The following is a 19,628-nucleotide window of genomic DNA, read 5'->3' on the forward strand; positions in this document are numbered from 1 at the left end:
TGAAAATGAGGCATTTTAATTGCTTCTCCCGTGTGGCAGTTTCCTTCCCCTGTCCTATGGGCGAAGAAGATTTGATTGCGACCGCACTGTTGCCACTTACCCTATGCTTTTGCGTTTTTATTCCTTCTCTTCAAACTACGCACCTTCCTGCCGCTTGCGCCTTCTACAGAAACCCAGTGGCGTAGCGCATAACAACCTCCACATAGAAATGTTTAAATACGTGAAGTTAAAAGCAATTGGGGACGCCTTTATTTGTATAGAACAGTAGCGCAACTACGCTGCGTCTTTAAATATCATGCATCACCTCACACGTGACCTGCAGCCACCGACGCACCAGCTGCACTTTTAAAATCGCTTGGCGTGCTCGGAGCCTCGCTGGTACGGTACCGCGTGGCTGGGTTATGGTGAAATTGCTACTTCGTCTACGCTTGATCGCAGAGCGCTAGCTAGACCGTCTGTGCCTGCGCTTCAGCTGACGCGAACCTGATGACCAGGCGTCGCTTTAAAGGATCCTGTGCGTTTTGCCGGCTGTTTGTCTCCACGTCTGGCCATTGGTGGCGCGTTAACTAGCCTGTATGGGTGTGCTCTTCAGCGCAAGAGAAAACACGGATCAAACCATGCAGTTGATATTTTAAGACGGCCGCCGGCCAGATGTGAGGCAAAGGCAAAGATTCAGAAGCATCACGTGTGGAGCCTTTGGTTCGCCTCATCACAACCATGTTTCAAATTGTTACACCTGCGCCATTTTTATTTCCGAAAGCCAACGCTAGGGATGTGCGACGTCTGCACGTCTGTATTTGAAGCAGAAAGCTTAACATGTCTTACTACATGGGTAAAGCTACCGTTGTTATAGACGTCAACATGGATGGCGTGTCCACCGCTGCAACAAAAGAAACAGATTTGGGTTTGTGCAGGGTTTCAAATGTGGTGTCTAGGACAGTAGGCTAGTGCGGTATCACCGCTTTTTGTCGGCACCCATCGAAGGGAAAAAGAGTCAGCCTGGTGCGAACAGCCGGACAGTTCAATGTGACGCAACGTGAGTGTAACAGCCACCGGCTACGAACGCAGACCCCTTATCTTGGGCGAGGTGTCGCATCAAGTACGATCAGTACCTCGAACAAAAAGACAAAGGAAGGAAAGCGCAGATAGAGACGCAAGCATGATGTGGGCGCAAGGAAGTCTCCAAGTTGCTAGGATTTCGCCCTCAAAACAGGTCAGCAGATCTAGGTGAACGTTTTCTCCTCCTTTGGCGCTACTTGGATCACATTATCAATACCTTGAATGGTGTCTTCCGAGTGACTTTATTCTCAAATCACGTCTCTAATTTCACTTTTGTTCTCCGCACGATTTATTTATAGTTACATCAGGAACGATGAGCTATAGCCGTCGCCTCTGCTTTGATGTGATGGATGCAGTTCCAGGTAGGCCAATGGGCACGGAGAGCGAGGACACCCCACATCAGAAAATGAGCGCAATAAGTATTTCCCTTTTAAAAAGCAGTGTATTGTAGCACCACGTGAAAAAGTAAAATATACTATGAGATCAGAAACGTGTCTGTAAAGACATCCTAAGTGAAATATGCACAACGAATGTGAGGTTCAACCACACTTGTAATGGAAAAAACGGGCAACATAGAGTGACTCGAGGAACTGAATGACTGCGATAAGGCAAGATGAGAAATAGAGCAAAGAAGGATACTTGATCTAGACATGAGATGAGAGAATCTCGTGGCGAAGAATAGATTTGGCTGGAAAGGTATCGAGCTATTAGAAGTTCACGAGAGAAACCTTTCCCCTGATAGGGGAAGACAAACATTTTAGAGAGCTGAAAGGAAATAAAAAACAAAGTTGGGTTGCTTAGTTTAGGTAAGAACGCGCTTAATATCGTGAGACCTAAATAAGGTGTTGATACTACCGCTAATGGCGTTTCGTTCGTACGATCAAAAACCGAGTGTGTTTCCAAATGACTACGCGTGTATGCTTACACTAACGGCGCTCCCAGGCGGGCATTCCTCTTGACGCGTCTGGCTACGCCTCACCACATCCTACCGGCCGCAGAAATAACCAGCGATGTCGGCCTCGAGGCATTCTCCTCGTTCGAACACTGTCAGTTGCTCGGCTCTGTTGTGGCTCGTGCCAGCACTCAACTCCCCTCCGCGTCCCTTGAAGTTTCGTTTGTGGCGTTTTCTGTGTTTTTTAATTTCGCTTATGAGCCTAGGCCACACCGCGCCTTTTCCATGTAGAAGATACGTTGTCGATTGTCAGTGGCACATAGTGGTTTGGGCACGGAGCCCTGGTTAGCAGCAGAGCTTCGGTTTCTATGTAAACTGCACTGTATATACTCTGTACAGACGCCCAAATTGTAGAATGCAGTTTCTTTCAAACCCTTTTTATAGGTGACTTATGTTGGTAAGAAAAAAAAAATCATCCCCCGGGATATGCTGCCATTGTGCTTAGCAACGAAGATATATAGTATTTTCAGAAGCTTCACGCTTTTAGTAAGACGAGTATTTGTTGTCATTCCAACATTTTTCTACGGTCGTTGCACCGCCTGCCGGGCTAATAGAGAGTTCATAACGCGAGTGGTTAATCACAACGTTCCATTGTAGCGGATCTGGGTGAAATGTTTTAAAGTAAAATAGCGGACGTGTAATAAACTTTCTGGGAATTATTTCTCCTCGCCCGGCAAACACAAACCTCACATTCAAATCTCGCAACGCGTTTAGAACGAGAACATCCTTACGGCTCTTCACGATGTATCACAATCACAAAGTAGGGGACGGAGTATTAACAAGCAAATGGTGCGTTTCTAATATCTGGAGCAGCTATTACTGAACGGAGGACATTTATGTATCTTTTCTGCATAAAACAAAACAAACAGTTTGAAACTAACTTTCTTTTAAACTCTTGATCTTTTTAATTTCTTAAATTCTCTCCACATGGACACCGTGTTTTATATGGAAAAAACAGAATTATGTTTTCTTTTGAAAAAACTGTTGGTGCTCTTATCTTAAAGTTAAATTTTGCATAAGTGTCTTCATAAATTGGTGCAGCTGTAATATATCTTAGTTATTAAGCCCATAAAAACTAACTTTATGGTTTTTAAAAGTGCTCACTGGTCATTATTTACTATTCCGTAATACAACTTGTATTCCTTCCATGTCTGCATGTACTGATGTCGTCTTTCTTGACATGCATCTGGACCCGTGCCTTACCTTTTGCAGTCACTTTAACCACCTTAAGCAGAAGACGGCGTTTAGTATCCGTGTATTGGTCTAAGCTCGCCCATTGTTTTCCCGCGAAGCACTGTTGGCGTCGTATTTTGCTTTCATCCACAGTCGTATCACTTACTGTATAGTCTCTTGGGCCCAAACATATGCTTGCCACTTATCATAAATACGGCACATTTAAATTCAGTCAATACGCTGTGTCACTTCTAGTTCTTCGCTGTCGAACGCCGACACATTACTACGCGCTCACAATATCTTGCCCATAAACGTTTTGTTCCGGTTAAATCTCGTGAGCTTATTCTACAAAGTGCTGTTTTACCTAATGGATTTCCCATTTATCGCTACTGACCTGTTGCCAAATAATAATGAGGCCAGGTTAGTGGCTAACAGAAATTTTCTGATACCCTTGCTAGTACTAAGTTTCAAAAAAAAACTTCTGCATTCAGTGCGGTGTATTTTTTTAAATGAGTCACCTTCAAGTATTAAGCGATGCACTTTATTTCTACTGCTTTCAGAATTTGTCAAAAATATATTCTCGACAAACCGTACTTGGGATCTTTAACGGTTTTGACTTGTTTGTTCTTCGTTTTCTTTGACACCATGTCGCATGTTTATGGCTTGATTTGTTATAAAATTGTGTTTGCATGTCGTATTTTGTAAGAATGTATCAGTTGCTGTGTATTGATTTTGCCGTTATTTTGTATGTATGCACCGAGGGTCCAACTAAAGTCCTCAGCTCTGGGACCCTCGCCGGTATATCCTGGATTTCTTAACAACTTCTTTTTGGAAATAATAAGACTGAAACTTGAAACTTAAAAAACTTTTGTTCCGGTTCTGTCCAAAGCGAAGCTATGAAAAGGCAAATAAAACAAACAGAAAACGATATATAAAATGTGCTTGCCGTTCACACTTATGAGCTCGTTATATATTGAGGGCAGGGGTTCATCTTTCAGCGCGGATATCTCAAGCCCATTGCCATGTTCTTCTTAAACGTTTCTTTCATGGGAATTTGTTTGCTTCGTGCCTTCACCGTATTTAATTCGATTACTTCTGTCCGGCTGTGTCTGGCTGGTAAATATTTTACGAAGTAGCAATTATTACTTGTCAGCCAATGGAACAATCTTGTACTTACTTGCCCATGTCTGACCTGTTCAATAGAAGCTGGATGTACCGAGCACCTAACAAAATTGTCAGACGACAAAGGGAAATAGGACATCCCGTGCGTCGGCGTCCGCAGCAGCCAGCCTCCCCCTACACTGTAAAAAGAAAAAGAAATAACAGTTACCGGCGCCTGGTTTCAATCCCACGACACTGCGGGCGGATCGCAAGGTACATGGTGCTCTACCCGTGCGCCACAAAACGACACAGAATCAAAGGCTACGAACGCGCCTTATATCCTTGACTTATTCAAACTACGTCGTCAGCGGCGTGCGTTGGCGACTCAGCGGCGTGCTAGCGGCGTGATAGCTGCGGAGTGTACACGTGATAGCACCAACTCCCCAAACACTAAACGTTACCGCAATACAACCACCCCCTATAAAGCGGGTTGGCGCGGGATCCACTCCAGTCAACTCCTGCGCTCTCTTCTCTTTGCGTTCGTCGGCGGTCGCAGTTGACCCACCGATTGGGGGGGGGGGGGGGGGGGGGGGTGGCAAGTGATGGCAATAAATAAAAACAAGTTGACGTTACCTACTTACGTCTTAACAATTTTTTATGCGGAGGAGAAATATGTTAGACCTGCCATTTATCTATCGTCAAAACTGGTGTCGAACATTGATTCTGCTCCCAATATTGTTTGACCAGACCCATGCAGAACACTGTGCGAAGCTCGTTCCACTCACTAGCCATCGCGAGTAGCCTCCATTTGGCACCCGTCGGCAACTTCAATTCTCGTGGTAAAGCGTATTAAACGTGCGGCAGCGGCTCACCCTAATCTGCCGCTGCTGTTTTCGTTTTCATTTACTGGGGGCACTCTTTGTCCCTTCTGGGAGTCTTTCTGTGAACTTTCCGTGGCGGCACGTGCTTCCAGGCACGTACTTCTACTTATGTAGCACCGATTTTCATTATAATCATCATTGTAGTCGTTCTCTTCCTTAACAACAACAGCCTACCGAGGCCATCCCTTCGAGATCGCCTATGCCACTGACTCCCAACAACTCCTTTCTTTTGCCGGTCTAGGAGGCTTTTGGTAACTAAATTACCCATTTCTTCCCTTCATTGTGTTATCGGCCTTCCCGTGCTGCTAGGGGTGTCGCAGCGGGGTCGTTTTTTCTTAACTTGAGCAACGAAATCATCTATTCGAGTTTGTGAGTTAGTACCCTGATTCAGGAAGCTCGTTTTTCGTCCCTAAGGTGTTACTCCTAACATTACTTGTCCCATAGACCTTGGGGCCAATCAATGTTTGCTTTCGATTTTATTAAATTTAGTAATGCGTCAAGATTCAGCTCCGTATGTTATCACACCCAGTACCGAGTGGTTGTACATTTCCTTTTGAGTGATAGAGGTAGCTTGCTTTGCATTATGTGGGAGTGACCAATTCTGCGCCGAGTTTCTCTTTAGTAGTTGGCGCCAAAACTAACCATCTCTCTGAAGAAATTAAAATCGTTTACTTCGTGTAGCGTTTCGTTTTCTAAGCGTAAGAGGGTGCATTCGCACTGCTTATTCCTCACAACTTCAGATTTATTTATATTCATTCTATGTCCACGGTCGCGCTTCCTGTTTGTGCTTCCTCAAGCGTTTTTACAGGTGCTCTACAGTCTCACTCAGCAAAACCATGTCGTTTGCATACCTCCACTGGCTCAAGTACTTCCAGGTTATCCATCATCCTGTGTTTTCACAGTCACGCCTTTTGAGCAGAAGCTCTAAGACCTCTTATATATGCAACGGTCTTAGGTAGGTCTCTTCTTTGCATGGTGTTTTAGTGCTTTTAGCACTACGTCAGTTGTATACTGTGTCATACGCTTTGTCGTAGTACATGAATGCCATATTTTGTATTCTGCGGACTTTTCTATCTCTTGATTGAAAGGGTAGATGTTATCCAAGGTTGAGTACTCTTTCATCAATCCAGCCTGGCTTCGGGGATGTCGAAAATCTACACTGTTACCTATGCGGAGGGTTATAAGTATGGTAAGCAGCTTGTTAATAAGTGCAAGTAGACTGATGAGTCTTTATTTATCAAGGTGCTTGGTATCTCCCTATTTATAAAACAGAAAAAAATGAAAGAAGCTCACACTGACGCGAAATACTTGAAGGCCGCGAAGCTGCACGCAACCTACACGACAGTCACGACGGTTTAAGTTCACGATTGTAGCTGTTGCGCTTATTGTTAGTGTAATTTTTGTTAGTGTAATAGTGTAATTTTTTTAACTGCCGGACGGTTATCGCGATAGCACGAGCGTCGGGCACGTGCACAGGGGTGCTTGGCATTTTCTTTATTTTCTTTGTCTTTCTACTGGCGACAGCATACACTAACGATTTGCTCAACAGCTTCGCCGGAATAATGTGCGCGTGTTCCTCGCTATGAACACTTTTTGAGTCAAGCATTACGAAAAGAGCGCAGCGCGATAGTCCGGTACAATATCTCTCCTCTCCTCCAAAAGTTCCACAGTTGTGCTAGTGTCACCTTCATGAGAGACTTTCCTACTTGCTTTTTACTTGCTAACGGGACACCGCAAGTTCCGCGTGTATGCTCAGTAGTTCCCCCTGGTCAAACGTCACTGGCATACAGCCTGGTGTAGAATTGTTCTGCTGCCTTCATTATCTCATTCATGTTGTCCGTAATCTTACCCTGCTCGTCTCTGAACAAGTGCATTCAGTTTTCACTAATGGTTAGGTTTCTTGAGTCGCTGTGAGGCTTCGTTATATTTCTAGCATTAACTTGATCCGTCACAGTCTAATGTCATGAATTTCGTTTGTTTTACTAGTGTTAACCAATTTAGATAATTCTGCTAACTCAACTTCATTTACTGTCCTTGACACTCTCATGTTTCTAGGTTTCACGTTTACTTCCCTTGTTTTATTACTTTTCCAGTGTGTTCCCTACGTACAGCTCTCCTACAGCTTCTGAAGATTTTGTAATTTCCGCCTTAAAATAGTTATTAGCCTTTCTACACTATCATCGTCCTCGTTTCGAAAGTGAGATTTGTTCTGAAGGAGGAGGAAAAACGTTTTTATTTGAGCCCACAAAATAGAAAAAAATGGTGTTTTTTTTATATTCCTCTCTCCTGACTCTTGACTGACTCACTGATGGTTTCTTATTTTTCTCCAGTTTTTCTCCTTCCCTTTTGAGATCTAGCTTTGCCTTGTATATAACAATCATATGATTGCTGCAGCGAATCTTAGCACCTCTTTGTTCTGCACAATAGCTGGGTTGAAATTTGAAATTTATTCAATTCAATTCGTTCAACAACAACAACAGTGAAGCAGAATGCAGCGGCCCGTGGGCTAAAGGCGATACATCACAACGTCATACAGCTGCAGCAGCTGTATGACGACGTGATCGCCTGACTGGGCCCGTAGGGCAGCTGCACACGACACACAGCAACATAATTTCCGTTCAAATTATACAATATAATAAAAGTGAAAACAGCTTAGATACTAAAAATAAAGGGTTTGTTATCCGATACAAAGAAGGAGGATCATGGTAACAAATAACAACACAAAACGGCCTAGTAACAACAACAACCTATACAGCAGAAATAAAGGTTTCATATACTCTACATACCCAACTTGTGAAAAACACATGACATACAGGGATACAATTGATAACGTAACGGGGAAGTGTCATATATACTGCAGAAACATAACATTTAATTGTTTTCTAAGTACACGCATGGATGGAGATTTATCTATAACTTCGATTACATTCGGGTGCTGGTTGAGAAGATTAGGAATCTGCCAAGATAAAATTTGTTCGCCATATTTAGTTCTCGTTCGCGGTGTTTTAAAACTATTATGCCTTAAATTATAGCGGCATTCAGCATCGACATACATTGAGAAGAATAAATCACGGTCACGTTTTATTTCAGAGAACACAATTTCTGAAAGTCGTAATTTGTACAGGTAGTGAATTGGAAGGATCCGAAGCTGCCTGAAATAAGGAGACCTATGTTCATACCTAGCCAGGTTTGAGATGAATCGGATTCCTTTTTTCTGCATGATGTGAAGACTGTCAATGTTGTATTTCGATGAGTTTCCCCATACTAATAGACAGTAGTCTATGCGCGATTGAATTGTACTGAAGTAAAGTTGGCGTCTTAGATGCTCAGGTAGCAGTGAACGAAGCTTGTTCAATAAACCTATCGAATATGCGATCTTATGCCGTACATTATTTACATGGGATGTCCATTTGAGGTTTTCGTGAAATTGCACACCGAGGAATTTATTTTCAGGAACGCGTTCGACTACCTGTGTACGAAAGGTCACATTGTCGTTAATGTAAGCTGGTTTGTTAATAGAGGAAAACAGAATATATTTTGTTTTATCGGTATTCAGTTTAAGCTGGCTTGCATAGAGCCAGTTTGACAAGTTTTCAAGCCACAGGTTAGCTGTACTTATTAGCGACGGTATATCATCCGCTGAAAAAAACACCGTTGTATCATCGGCATACAGAACAATGTCTTGGGTACCAACAATAGCTGTTTTATCATTAACATAGAGTAAAAATAAAACTGGACCTAAAATAGATCCTTGTGGTACACCGAATAAAATTTTATTTAAGTCAGATTTTTCGTTGTTAATAAAAACATATTGAGAACGGCCTGTTAAGAAGTTTTGTATCAGATCAAGAGAGATGCCTCGTATGCCATAGTGAGGTTTTTTGCGAAAAGTATGTCGTGCTTAAGGGAATCAAATGCTTTGCTAAAATCTAAGAAGATACCCAGAGTGTAAAGACGGTTTTCTAGGTTTGTTGCTATTTTATCTTTAACATTAAGTAATGCACTTTCTGTGGATTTGCCCTTTTGAAATCCATATTGATGTGGAGATATCAATGCATGTTTGTTTAAATGATTTGCTAATCGCACATTAATTACTTTTTCCACTATTTTTGAGAATAGTGGGAGAATAGATATCGGCCGGTAATTGCTGAAGCAGTCAACACTGCCTCCTTTGTACAAAACACACACTTTTGCAATCTTCATTTTATCAGGAAAAATACCAGTGGAGAGAACTAAATTGGTTATCTGACACAGTACGCCAGCCAGGAGGTCAGACACAGCTTTAATTGGCTTTGCGCTAATATCGTCAAACCCACACGAATTTGTTTTACTATTCTTAATTAACGTCACAATTTCTTCGGGAGAAGCAGGATAAAGAAACAGCGAATTAGAAAGGTTGCAAGAAACATAATCTTCAAAACCTCCAGTGCTGTGTATTGGTGAGGCTCCGGAAAGCAGAAAGTGCCTATTAAATTCATCTGAAAGAGCTTTGCCTCTAACGGTTCGCCCAGAAACTGTCATTGCATCCGGTAAAACGGTTCGCGATTTACCTAATAAATTCTAAAGCATACGCCATGTTTTTTGCGGATCATACATGATATCAGAAAATTTGTTGGTGTAGTAATTAATGCGCGACTTCTTTATGTCAGATCCTAGTTTATTTCTAATTTTTTTATACTTTTTGAAGATTTCGACATCCCTGGACATAATGAACTTATGAAACAATAGATTACGTTCTTTGATTCTTTTTAACAGCTCTCCGGTTATCCAAGGCTTTTTCGCTCTTTTATTTATTTTAATTGTTTTTCTCGGGAATGCACGGTCGTCAAGTTCTATTACCTTCTCCAGAAATACATTGTACAATTGATTTGGATTGCTTTCGGATGATAGTTCCGACCAGTTAACATTTGCAACCAAGTGACGGAAATACTGAATGTTGGAGTCATCCATTACACGAATCGGTAAACATGCGTTTATCGATTTGGGAACGAAGGGCGAGGTTTTCGGAATGAAACAAAATATGGATAGGTGATCACTCAAATCGCTTGTTATTGTTCCTGATTTTGTTTGACTTTCACTTAGATTGGTTAAACATAGATCAATTAATGTTTCGCTATGTTCTGTAATACGAGTAGGTGCCTTAATAACGTTTGAAAAACCATAAGAAAGCGCCATTTCAGTGAATTGACTAGTAGAATTGGACAAAAGCACAAGGTAATATTGAAGTCACCTAATATCACAACACTTTTTTTTAACGCTGATAAGCCTTCCAACATTACTTCGAAGAAGCGATAAAATTCTTCAAAGAATCCCGAGGGAGGTCTGTAGATAACGCCAACGACAAATTGGCTGGTTTTTATAAACAGGGATTCAAAGTTGGGGTTCACAGTAGTGTATTCTGGAATTACATCATAAACAAATGTGTTCTTAATGTAGAGAGCGACGCCTCCGCCCCGTTCGTCTTTCCTGAATAATGAATCAGACTTGTACCCTTCAAGTTAAACAGCCTCACCACAGTTCGAAAACCATGTTTCACTGAATGCTAGAACATCGAAGTCATGTTTTATTGAGGATAGGAAAATAGTTAACTCATCTTCTTTGTTTTTTAGGCTGCGAGCGTTCAAGTGATAAAAGGAAAAGAAATTAGAACTATTTGACGTGACAGAAGAAAAAGAGTCAGCGTCATAATGCTGGTACTGTTTAACGGTGTCCATAACAAGTTTTAGGCTGCGTGAAAGCCTACAGGAAGCTTCTTACGTCATTTTTTCTAGGTCAGTTTCGTCACGAATGTGAATGACGTTATCGCCATCGAACTTTCGTGCCATCACTCGACCGTTTTTCTGCCAGACAAACCGATAACCCATCTCTGTCCCTTTGTTTGTTGCGAGCCACAGAAGGTGCTTGTTCATGGACGTAAGGTTGTCCATTATCTGTATTAACGGGGCGGCTATCTTCAGAGCAGAGCGCTTTTTTATCCAGCTTTCCTTCAAAGCAATTGAAGCGAAACGGGCAATCACCACAGGTTCTTTGCCAGGACCAGACGGTAAGCGATGCAGGGCGTCAAGATCGGATTGTGCAAGCTCCGGTAGTTCCAGTTTACAGGCCAAATCGTTCATTTTTTTCCAGAAGATTTTCATTCTCTTCTTCAACGATTCCCCGAACCTCAATGTTATGTCGACGACTGTATTCTTCAAGTTCGTTGAACTGGATTCTCATTTGTCTGACCTGAGATGAGGAGCCCGATTCAATACTATCAACCCTTTTCTTAAGCGCGGTAACATCGTTGTCTTGCTAGTCGAGTTTTGCTAGAATTGTATCATACTGATCAGACACATGAGCGACGGATTTTTCGATGTCATTAACTTTCTTAATCACTTCCGACAATGCGTCGACCTTGGCGACAAGGGGGAGGAGCAGCGCAAACTTATCGTTCAACTCTTGCAGTTTTCTATCGGTACTATCCGCAAGAGACGCTCCAGGCTCAGTAGCCATGCCACTCTTTTTACGCGCTGCCTCGCACGTTGAGCAAGCCCACTAAGACCTAAGGGAGTCGCCCTTACTACGAAAACTGGCTGGCGTTACGCCAGAGCACTTGCCAAGATGATAGGAATACCGACAGAAGGTACACTGAACAAACTTGCCATCATCGGGAACATTCTCATGACACGCCAAGCAATTGTCCATGTTAAACACCCGGCACAGCAGCAGCAGCGGACGTAAACACACAATTGCCAACTACAGGGCAGAAAGTTACTAACCTGCAAAAACAGTAGATTGCGCTTAGGACGAGCGAAAAACGCGCCGTCCGCTGCAACTGCTGTGTGACGAGTGCGCGGGATCTCGGTGCGTTCAGCCTTTTTAAGCGTGGTCCACCGACGACACGTCACCTAGGCGAGCCACAGTCAGGTGTCGCTGAGCTGTCGCTAGTCGTCCAGGCGTCGATCCACTTTTGCTTGGCCCGGCTTGTGCGCAGATGGTAGCCGCAGTGGTCACAGAACAGGGAATTCTGCAAAAACAGTAGATTGCGCTTAGGACGAGCGAAAAACGCGCCGTCCGGTGCAGCTGCTGTGTGACGAGTGCGCTGGATCTCGGTGCGTTCAGCCTTTTTAAGCGTGGTCCACCGCCGACACGTCACCTAGGCGAGCCACAGTCAGGTGTCGCTGAGCTGTCGCTAGTCGTCCAGGCGTCGATCCACTTTTGCTTGGCCCGGCTTGTGCGCAGATGGTAGTCGCAGTGGTCACAGAACAGGGAATTCTGCAAAAACATTAGATTGCGCTTAGGACGAGCGAAAAACGCGCCGTCCGCTGCAGCTGCTGTGTGACGAGTGCTGTGTGACGAGTCAGCTAAACTTAAATCAATTTCATTTTTTGCTGTACCATCTTGACTTTTCTATGTCCATTTGATATTATTTCATTTGCAGAAAAATGTGTTCGTCAACCGCCAGTTATTTCCTTCCGAAACTCCCACCGGTGTATCTCCTCGACGGTAGCGATTGTCTGTTCCAAGGCTTTCAATTGACATTTCGTCTATTAGCTTCTCCCCACTTTTTACGCTAAAGTCTCCCTATCACAATCGTAAACTGTGTTCTTCCTTCTTGTTAGCTGGGTCCACGTTTTTGTTCAAAATGTGTATGGCTTCATCATAGTAGCTAATTCTTGGCGCAAAGGCCAATTACGATATTTAACCTGTAACGCTTGTTTAGGTTGATCAGTGCTGCGGCGGCGTTTTCGTCAATGCGGAAGAATTCATCCAAGTTTTCTGGTATTTTTTGTTTATTAAGAATCCAACCCCATGTTCTTGTTTCTCTTCAAGTCCTCTGTTGCCCAAAATATTACCGTCAATTTCTAAAATGAAGCCATCTGACGCCCTTATAACTTCGCTTAACCCTATGATATCCACTTCTATGACCGAGAGCTCGTCTAGTAGTGCAGCTAACCATCCCTTGTCATACAAGGTTAGTGCGTTGAAAGTTGCGATTCTCAAGTGCAAACATGGCCTTTCCGGACACAGAAATTCTTATTACCCTCTCGAAAAACAAACTGCGCGCAAATTAACGGGGACAAGAACACATGAAGACGGCACAAGCGCAGGCTCGCAAGTAGTTTATTATAGCGCAATACAGAGCTTTAAATGCCCAAGCGCCCAATCACTACGCCCCCAGTGCGTCACACTTCTCGGCGCACTCAGCCGACAATACAAAAAAACCGTAACAACAAAACCAGAACACGAACTTTGAGGCGCACGAATGGCGAAAAATCAGCAGATAACCGCACCATACACGCATTAAGACCCCCCTCCCTACCGCAACACGCAAGCCCAGAAGAGCCAGCGAAATAGCGCTTAATGTGCATCTAAATATGCGACTTAGCGATTACGCATTGTTATAGAGGGATGACTGATGCAATCGGAACCAGCTTTTATGATCTGGCTGGCTTGTACCATTTCTCGCGTTGGCTGGTTCTTATGTCGGAAAAGGATGGCTGTGCGCTGAAACACAGGGACACAATCAGGTCTGCGGGCGCGGCAATGAGAAGATAAGTGGCTCAGGTCACGTTTTTCCTTTGAATAAATATGTTCTTTACGACTGAAATTCAAAGCCCGTGCCGTCTTTGGGTATACGCGAGACGCGGGTGAATTGAGACACCATCCGTCACCTACTGCTTTCGCTCTCGGTTTCGGTTCCGTTTAGTTCGCCCAGTTTTTAATGTGCTGTGGTTTCAGTCGTTTTTTGCAATGTTCCGGCGCCTGCAATCCAGTGTCTAACGTTGATGTGTCTAACGGTGCCACACCGAAATATATAAATAGCGATGTGCAAGTTCATATGGATGCACAATACAAGTCCCTGTGAAGGTACATTTCACTTTCGTGTTTTACCGATTCCTATGAAAGAGGCATAAACCATATTTTTGCGTTTCTGTGCAGTCAAACACAGTACACAACAGCCAGCTTACACCGTGCCATCCGCGCATGAAATCTGGGCCCTTTTCTTTCCCCTTCACCCTTCCCCCACCCGAGTAGCATGGCGGTGTCGCAATTCCGGTAAACATCTCCGCGTGCTCTTCTAAAAAAGAGACGTCTCGCTCTTTCTGTCGCACAGTGAATTCCTGCAGCGCACCCAACTATTTCCAAAACATGCACGAATACAAATTACGAGTATCTTACAGTTTATTGTTATGACGAGGACGTCCATTGCTACCCACTCAATAAAAACAACAGGAAAAATAAATCGAAAGCTTGAACAATTCGCTATCAACCTTATTTTACAGGGGAACACAGGAGGTTTAGTAGCTGGTAGGATGAGTAGCCTTGAGCAACGGCCTTTCACACGCTCATTAGACTAACAAGCATCACAAGGAAGTGCTTCCGAATAGAGTTGCCTTTCCTACCACCTTTCCTGAAGCATGGTAGGAGAGGCGTAAGCCAGCCACAACTGCGCTCAGCCATTGTCGAATATCTCCGCCTTTATCGATCCCGTCAGTTGTTTCGCAGGCACACCCTCGGCTCATGCCTTGACTTTCCTTCTCCACCTTGTTTAGATCAATTACCATACCTCCTTCTGCGATTAAGTACTTCTTAGGCACAACCCACTCCCCCCGCTTCGTTAACACCAGGTGCGTAAATATCAATGGTATTCACAGCGACGCACAAAGCACTCCCAGCTCTTTTTGTGAAACTAATAGTATTACGGCGAAGCCCAAAGAAGGCGGCACTGTATTCTGCGCTTTAAGTCTTTCACTAAGTCGCTTACCACTTGGCCCCAATTTCGGCTCCGTCATTGTGACACCGCACGTCACCTCTGTGCACTCTCCTATTGTAGCCCAGCACCCCCCACCACCTTTACGACCTTTCCTTTGCAACTGGAGACCTGCTGGTCTAATATACTCTGGCGATTCTTGTGCACCACCATTTTGCCCTCAATTATGTAAGCTCAGGCAATCGCTGTTAAAGCAAGCCGTTATAAAACTTCAATGATAACACCACTGAGAGATGAGACGATGTACGTGAAGACGAAGTGGCTGGCTCGTATATATACCATACCAGAAACACGTTGGAACTCTCCCTCTCCCTCGCCGACAAGGCTTCTATTTCCGTTCACAGGTAAATAAGTAACTACCTATCATGCCGAGGATTACAGTCTCTGACAGATCTAAGCAGCCCAAATTATTCCTAAGAGTTCGGAACGATTTCATTTGATACAAGGCTTGTATGCCCGTCCACAGGTAAATAAATATCTACCTAATATCCGGAGGATTACAGTCTCTGACAGGCCTAAGCAGCCCAAATTATTCCTATGAGTTCGAAACTATCTCATTTGATACTTTTTTTCGTGGTAGCGGGGCCTACGGGAAGACTGTTAAAGACGCCTTTTACGCCCGACGTGGTATCCATGACTGCTTGAGCTTTTAAGAACACACGCTAGCTTGATTTCTGTCTGTCAACAGTTAAGCTATCATTCGCAGTAGTGAATAAAATTGTCTGGTAATGCTTCTTGCGGCAAAAATGCACTCACGCGTAACTATCAGCGAAATATTCATGTATCAGTTTCCACTGCTCTTAAGAGTATGGGTGTATTAATAACACCTAGACAAAGGTGGAGGAAGAGAGCAGCCATGGCCATTGTTGAAATGCACGTACTATGTTTAACGACGCGCGTGATATCTTTACGAGCAGAAACGTCACTGGTTACGTTATGAGCAGAAATAAACGTGTTGTCATTGCCTTGCTCCCAGTTGTCGAGGCGCATATTTGTGCTAACATGCCTAACCGGAGTTGTCTCCCGGTGTAAACTGCTGCGCCAGAAATATATTTCGCCTGAGGAATGAAAAATACATTGACTACAACACCTGGCAAATTTGTGCGGGTCATCAATTACAAGCTTGGCGTTAGCAACTATGACGAACTACAAATTTTGTGCTGCACAAGGACACTTAGCATATTGAATAACATTATGAATGCCTGCTTCGACTCCAGGTTAATGATTTACGTGAGGTTCATCCGGGGTGCTGTGCTTACGAAGGATCATTTCCCAAGTGAACGGAGCGAAAGCGCTAATCGCCAATGGCCTTTCTGTCAGCTGCAGATACGGTGTCTTTTACTATTTGCTTGCCATACGCCCAGTCAAGTAGCAGTTTTTTTAAGTACGAAATTCGGACAGCGTAATCACGCTGCATATCATCTTGGACGGTTTCGAAATAAATAGACAGGTTTCCTCTGATCTGGGTACCGTGGCAATTCTCTATTATAATTATATCTTTGGCGTGCAGTACTCGGTTGCCAAAATGTTTCCAAAACCAGACAAGTGTTGGTAGCGAGCGTACACGTTGTAAGTACAGAAAACAGCCGTAGTGAAGTCATCCAGGGTAAAACCTTAAGCTCTGGCGGCCGCTAGGCATCATCACTCAGCCTATAAAGGCATGAAATAAATATTCACTCACACCTTGTGGTGAGCTGTTACACTTTTGGCTGAACAGTTTGGCTGCGCCCGCCATTGCTTTACAAGCACATCGACAGCGTCCTCTACAGCTCCTTCCGCCCGCTCTCTACACCAAAGAGCCTCCTGTTCGGTCACGCCGGGAATTACACCTCTGAGGGCGGCTGGTATTGCAGGTGTGCCAGAGCCGCCGCCTACTACGGCGCTGCGGCTTTCCTTGAGCAGCACGCGCACACAGAAACAAACTCCAATTTAGTTTACCACCTATTCTCTTTACCTCACAACGCGCTCTTTGAAACAGAAGTTTAAGTATTTCGCCTCAAGTTTCCCCATAATGACGTCATACAGGTGATTATCCATATCCATGCAGGACGCTAGTACGCGGCCTGGGAAGGACGGGGAATCGATTTCCACTTCTGCCTCCGGTAGGGACAGATACGTTCGATTAATTAGGTGGACGGTGCTCATGCCTCCTGTAAGCTTAGTGTCAGCAACGAGAGAGCGTTTCACGATGACCGTATTACAGCTAGTGTCTCGCAGGACGATCACGGGTTGGCCTTCCAGAAGTTCCCGCGATGTTGGCATCCCCTCCAGCTCGGTTGTAGGTGTATTGCTTGCTGGAGACACTGGCACAGCTTGGCGTCGTCGAGACTTGGTGGATGCCTCTACTCGAGAGCTTTTGGGTCCCGTCATCGAGGAGGGTACCTGTCTCACGTTCTCTGGCAGGTTGGAGCAAGCTTCAGCCTGCTATCAGTGTCCGTGCTTGCGGCCCCTCAGGCCGAAGGCGTTTTTCTTGCTGGGCTGGCTGGAACCAGGAGACATTGACGTTGTCCAATAGTCTGCTGGGCGGAGGCCCTGCTTATTACATAACAAGCAGTAAGGCCTCGTCTTAGGATCCTGCTACCCAGGAGGCCGGTGGACTTCTGGCTGCCTGCCCGTCTCATCTTCTTGGCTTCTTGCCTCGTTGGTGAGACCTTGCGCTTCAAGGTAGTGGTCGGCGGTTTCGACTAGCTGGTCCAGGTTTTGTAGCCGCTCTCCTTGAAAAAAAAACAGCCAGCTTCTCGTGACAGCTGTCCAGGAATTGCTCGGCCACTATTTTGTCTCGAAGCACGGCGTACGTCTGCTCCATTTTGGCCAGCTCCTGCCAATTGTCAAAGTAGCCGAGTAGGCAGCCCGCAAATTGACGGCCTGTCTCCGCGTTCTGTGGCTTAGACTCCCTCAACTTGCACCTGTAGCCCTGCTCGGTGTACCTGCACCTTTCACCAGTCAAGCACAAGTGCAGGGACAGCGCCCACTTGTCTGAGGGCACCCTTGACTGGTTGTCACCCTCTCAAAACGCTGGATGTCTGCGTCAAGATCATCCCGACCCTCGTTGAAGGCAGAAATGAACTTATGAGGGCTGTGGACGCCTTGCGCTGCATTAGGCGCGGGCTTGCCTCCCACCTCGCTTGAAATCTGCGACCCTTCCTGAAGCCGCAGCTTAAGTTATACCAGGGCCGGTTCAGCCTCAATGCCAGCTCTGGTTTTAGACAATCTCTTCTGGGCTAGTGTTGCCGCTTTCTTAGGCGCCTCGCGTTCAGTTGCGCGCCGGTCCCTTTCTTTCGTGCGTTACTCATCGATCCATTCCTTTAGAGCTGGTCCGTGCAGTCCTAACTCCTTCCCGATGGACATCAACTTTTCTAGATCCATCCTCGCTTGCAACACCCACTTGCCTGCTTAGTCTCAAGATGGAATTCGAGCACGCGGTCCTGGCGCGGACGCCAGCAATTGTGAGGCCGCTTGTTTAGCAGGCGGGCGTGTGGCTCGCGGAGGAGGATCAACTACAAGTGATGCCAAGGGTTCAGCACAAAACATATATTCTTTTCAGGACACAGAAACACTCGGGAAAAGAACTGGTGACTTGATCGGCAACAAAAAGCAGCACACGCGCAACACGGAGCAATAAAGAACACTCGAGTCCGAACCAAAGTTTACTCGGAAGGAAAAAACGAGGGGACACGCTCACGTTCCAGTCTATTCGACGCTGGGCGGGATGACATCGATGGAACGTGTGGAACGTCAGTGGAACGTCGCCTGTTGAGATGTGGTGGTCGCAGGTACAGAATGTTGATGCCCGCGCTATTTCTTGGCTACTCCAGGCCTCGCCCCGAATCTTGGCCCGGAACATGCCTCCAGATATCGCGAGCGGTAACATGCATCACGTATTGCAGCAGAGGGATCCTGGAGCCGCTCCCTGGACGATTCTCGGAGCAGGGCGCAAGCAAGCTCCTGTCTTGCCCTCCAACCACCTCCCGAGAGGAATCCTTAGGCCCCTTCTTTAGCGCTGTCTAGTAGCTAGCCTCCGCCGGCACACTTCCCTCTTGTGATCTCCGCTGCGCGTGGTCCCGGTGGTCTTCCGCTTTCTTATGTTTGACCGACGGTTGGTTTCCGTCGTCGTCTGCTTGCACGTTGTCGCGCCCGGAGGATGGCAGTTATCACAAGTAGGAAATAAAAAAAACACGGTCGGAAATTCACACAAAATGGTGCTTGGGCAGTCCGTACATCAAAAGAAATAGTTAAGTCTTATTGGGTTTAACCTCTATTAGTCGATTGAGGAAGCCCTAAGAAGTTTATTCTTTGCGCTGAAATTACCACTTAAATCTTCAAATGCAGTTTGAAACTAGACGAAATGAATTGCCCCCCCCCCCCCTTTACGGCTGTCGGGCCCTAATATATCCGCGCAGAAATATTCCCTAGTACGCAGAAGTGCATGAAGACCGCGCTTCAACAAGCAGTGCACATCTACAATGCTCTCTAACATATTCGCGTAACTCTATTTGAATAAGGGAGACGTCGTGCGATCTTTATGGCCAACCTAATCCATCCGATGATACAGCTATCGCGCTTTCCTTCACCCGTGAGTACAGAAAGGACGTTGCGTGGAGCAGCGCCTATAGCTCGCCTGCTAGAGTGGTTCCGCGTTCGAAACAAAGCCGACCACAGTGTAACAGACCTGAAGGCCCACACGTAGGTGCCTCTGGTTCCAATAGTC

The 19,628-nt window shown here is 45.2% G+C and overlaps 1 long non-coding RNA gene across 1 annotated transcript in view; it reads right to left on the minus strand.

Annotated features, from left to right (window-relative positions):
- The window catches only part of LOC144177973 (uncharacterized), a 43,034-nt gene extending 24,118 nt beyond the window's left edge, over positions 1-18,916 (minus strand). The window contains exons 1-2 of the long non-coding RNA XR_013323899.1: positions 18,603-18,916; positions 4,362-4,485 (exon numbers count right to left, since the gene is read on the minus strand). This is a non-coding gene — a long non-coding RNA (uncharacterized LOC144177973). The remainder of the gene's footprint in view (positions 1-4,361; positions 4,486-18,602) is intronic.
- Positions 18,917-19,628: the final 712 nt, after the last annotated feature.

The sequence above is a fragment of the Haemaphysalis longicornis genome, unplaced genomic scaffold, assembly GCF_048455015.1.
Source record: "Haemaphysalis longicornis isolate Haplotype H1 unplaced genomic scaffold, Haemaphysalis longicornis Haplotype H1 scaffold_36, whole genome shotgun sequence".
NCBI lineage: Eukaryota > Metazoa > Arthropoda > Arachnida > Ixodida > Ixodidae > Haemaphysalis > Haemaphysalis longicornis.